Here is a 4199-nt window from a genome sequence, read left to right on the forward strand (position 1 = left end):
CACTGTGACAGTTTCCCCATGGGGTAAAGATTAGGAGGCCCAGATTTCAGGTTCCTGATTGAATCAATAGTCCGTTAACAACAATTTATTAAGTACCTTCAATGAACCAGGCACTGTGCTAAATATTGAGGATATCAAAAAGTGGGGGGAGGGGGCAAAACAGTGCCTAGCCTCAATGAGATCACATTCAAATGGGGGAGACAACACATAACTTAACTAGGTATGTACAAGACAGGAGGAAGGCATGCTGAAATATTTTTGGGGAGGGAGTAAGGGTAAACTTTCAGAATAATGTGAGATGTGACTTCAGTCTTAAAGGAAGCAAACAAACCCAAAGAAATAGAAGTGAGGAGGGATAGCATTCTTGCTGTGGCGAATAGCCAGTAGAAAGGTCTAGAACTGGGAAATGGAATATTGTGTATGAAGAACAGCAAGTGAACTAGTGTAAATAGGTTGTAGGGTATATATAGAGGGGAGTAAAGTATAAAAATAAAGGAAATGTAGGAAGAGATTTGATCGTATAAAAATTTGAATGTCCATGAATTCATTCCAGACGACTTTCTGGGAACTCTGGTTTTTGGGGTTCCTGGAGACTCTGAATCTCATCAGGGTGAGGGGGGGAGGGAAGGGAAGCAAAAGACAGTTCCTCCTCTGAAGAAGTTCTCAGTCTACCAGGGGAAACAGTGAGTCAATGAATAGTTTACAGAAGATAAATTGGAAGTAATTTTAGAGGGAGGACATTAACAATAAGGGAGATCTAGAAAGGCTATCCTGTAGAAGGTGGAATTTTAACTGGGACTTGAAGGAAGCCAAGAGGTAGAGATGGAGAGAATTCCAGGCATGAGGGACAGCCACTTAAAATGCCCAGAGCAAGGTAATGGGATGTCCTGTGTAGAAGTGAAGACAATGCTGGGATTGAGAACGTGAGTGACTGGGAGTATGATGGTGCCCTTGGCATTAATAAAGGAACTTTGGAGAGTTTGTAGGGAATGATAACAAGTTCAACTTTGGATATGTTCAGTGAAATGCCTGCGGATGTCCAGAATAGGTGATAAGGGCCTTCAGAAATAAAAGGAATTATAGAGGTTATTTAGTTTAATTTCTTAATTTTAAACAATTGTTCACAAGCTCTAGATGCACTTTTACAAGTCTGAAAGGGTGAGGAGTGAGCCTTGATGATTATTTCACCCCAAATGAAAATTACTGATAAGACATTAAGCCCTGATGTCTCAACAAGGTACTAGTTAAGAAATAGACAGTTTGATTAATGGAACAGATTAAGTACACAAGATACAGAAGTAAACAAACACTGTGGTTTGATGTTAGATAATCCAAAGTTTCCAGCAATTGGGTCAAGAATTCACTATTCAACAAAAACTCTTTGGAAAACTGGAAAGCAGTCTGGTAGAAATAAGATATACATCTTACCCCCACATATAAATGTAAGCTCCAAAAGGGCACATGACTGACATAATGGATGAAATCATAAACCCAAAAGAGGAATAAGAGAAAAATTACCTCTCAGATCCACAGATAGCGGAAGAGTTTGTGGCCAAATAAAAGAAAAAAAGTTAATAGGAAGCAAAATAGATAATTTTGATTACTTAAAATTAAAATGTTTTTGCACAGACAAAACCAATGTAGCCATTCTTATTTTAATTAGAAGAGAAGCAGGTAAAGTTAGGGAGATAAACTTTGCAGTAAATTTCTCCTATCAGAGACTTTTATCAACATCTCATTTGTAAGATATATAGGAAACTGAGCTAAATATATAAGAATAAGAGCTATTTGCCAAATGATAAATGGTCAAATGATAGGAAAAAAAAGTTTTTAGAGGGAGAAATCCAAGCTATTCAAGTTACCAATACCATTATGAAAAAGTATTCTAAATAAGAGGAGTCAAACTTGGGCCACAAAACTGCTGAGTGGCAACAAAATTAAAATGTAATTGGGAAATATTAACAGAATAAAATAAATACAACTAATAAAATCCCATCAGCTCAGAGGTCTGCCTCAGTTTCTTTTATTGTAGGTTGAACAATTTTGGACTCCACGAGAGACATGCAAGGCCAAGCAGTTCATATGCACAGAGGATCTTAAAGAACTTAGGGCTTAGGTCCTGTTCATATGTGTACAAGTAATCAAAGGGAAGCCCAGAGCTGGTTCAGCTATTGTACCCCTGTAATGGCAAGCACAGAAGTAGTTCACACCTTGTTTCAGCTATTGAATTAACACCTTGTTTCAGTTCGTTTCTTTTGAGCCTTGTATCAAGTCTGTTAAGAAACAGACCCCACAACTTGTGAATCCTAGATAGAACTCATGAACTCCTGCACCAGGAAGGGGAGGAGCTGATGACCATATATAAGGAGAATTTCTAGGCTAGAGACAGCAGAACTGAGAACAGGACTCTTGAGGAGGCATAGTCAAGAAGGAGAAAACTTGTGGTAAACGGGCACTCTGTTTGTCTGCTGTGACTGTGTTGATGTTTGTTTGTGATACTTTTTACAGAAGCCCTGAGACCTTACTGGAAGCCCTGAAAGAGGATTTTTTGGTTGTATGTTTACAGAAGTCCTGGAGGAGAGTTTTGGAGGTCCTGGAACTTTACTGATGATTTGTGCTGACCTCTTGGACCTTGTTTGTGGGTCTGTGTTGATTTCTAGGTTGATGATTTGTGTTGAGGTCTCAGACCTTGTTGGTGGGTCTGAGATGATTTCACAGGCAGATAGTGAACTGACGATGGTGCTGGCAATGTATATGAATATTATTGTGTGTCTGTCAAGCTTGTCTTCCCAGAAACAGGAACTGTGAAGGACTTGAGGTGGACTGGACACTGTGAATTTCAATATGGAATGGGAACTGGGTGAAGAACTGGACAAGGAGCTGGACTGGGAGTTACCTACCTTTGAACCCAGGTGACAGTTGGAGCTGGGACTATGGAAGAGGAACTGTGAAAGGTAAGAGCCAGCCTCGAGTCAAGCTGAAGGAAGACTTTACTTAGATACTGTATGCTGACTGAGAAGATTATGATTTCATGTGACCTAGTGGAGAACTTTGAGTTTTGTACTTTGTGATTGAATTAAGGATTTTGTGATTGACTAAATGAGTGTACTTTATTTAAAACTATGTGACCACTTTGGTGGAAACTATGTGGCCATTTTAGTGATGTTGTTGAGCTGTGACATGGTAAATGCTGTATTTTGATTTTCTATGAATTTTTTGCTCTGATTTGTTATTGAATAAATAGAGAGCTCACTATACTATGCAATCAGAACCTTGAAAGCTATTCACAGCAGCAGTCCTCTGGAAAGCTGCTCATGCATGGCTTTACAACCCCAAGTACCTATTCCAAACACGTATCTTTTTTCCAATTTAAGGGAATGTAGGAGGGAAAGGGGATTGGAAGATGAAGAGGAAGAAAGATGGAAGAAATCTTTATATTAGCATTCACACACAGAAATCCCAAAAGAATCATCAAGTATAATTCCAATGCTATTGACCATACTCTGCTCTCAGATACTCTGTTCCTCTCTGGGTCTTTCTTCTTCTATCTTCGCAGTTTTCTTTACTGGTTGATTCATATACCTGCTTACTGTTGGCATACCCCCAAAACTCTATACTGGACCCTCTTATCTTTCCCCCTACACTGTTTCTAAGACAGCTTTTAACTTATCACTTCACTGCAGATGGCTCCCATATCTATATATTTAGCTTCAGTTTCTCTCTTGAACTCTGTCTTACATCAACACCTGCCTATTGGACACTTCAAAGTGGACATTACAGAGACATTTCAAACTTAAGTCTGGAGTCCGAGTCATTCCTCTATTCAATAAACTCCTGTGGTTCCCATTTACCTCTGAGATTAAAAAATAAACTACTCTGTTTGGTTTTTAATGCTGCTTACAATAATCCCTAACTACTTTCCTAGACTTGTTATATATTATTCCCTTTCTCCTACTCTATGACCCAGCCATATTAGCCTTTCAGAAGCACACATTCTAATGGGGAAGATAATATGCATACAACGGTGTATATACAAGCTACATGTATTATAAAGGGGAAATAAATCCTGGAGAGAAGTCAGTGGGAGAAGTTGGAAGAGGTGGAGAAACAGAAAGGCCTTTTACAGAAGGATCCATTTGAGTTGAGCCCAAAGGAAGATAGGGAAGAAGGGGATGGAGGCAAGGAGGGAGGGCATTTCA

The 4199-nt window shown here is 39.1% G+C and overlaps 1 long non-coding RNA gene across 1 annotated transcript; it reads left to right on the forward strand.

Annotated features, from left to right (window-relative positions):
* The first annotated feature begins 2386 nt into the window (after positions 1–2386).
* Positions 2387–3918, forward strand: LOC138146930 (uncharacterized). Its single transcript, XR_011164646.1, has 3 exons — positions 2387–2444; positions 2781–2954; positions 3375–3918. It is a non-coding gene; the product is annotated as an uncharacterized lncRNA (long non-coding RNA).
* Positions 3919–4199: the final 281 nt, after the last annotated feature.

The sequence above is a fragment of the Petaurus breviceps genome, unplaced genomic scaffold (genome assembly GCF_028583685.1).
Source record: "Petaurus breviceps papuanus isolate PSGF00001 unplaced genomic scaffold, PetGlider_PUasm1.0 90775, whole genome shotgun sequence".
Lineage (NCBI taxonomy): Eukaryota > Metazoa > Chordata > Mammalia > Diprotodontia > Petauridae > Petaurus > Petaurus breviceps.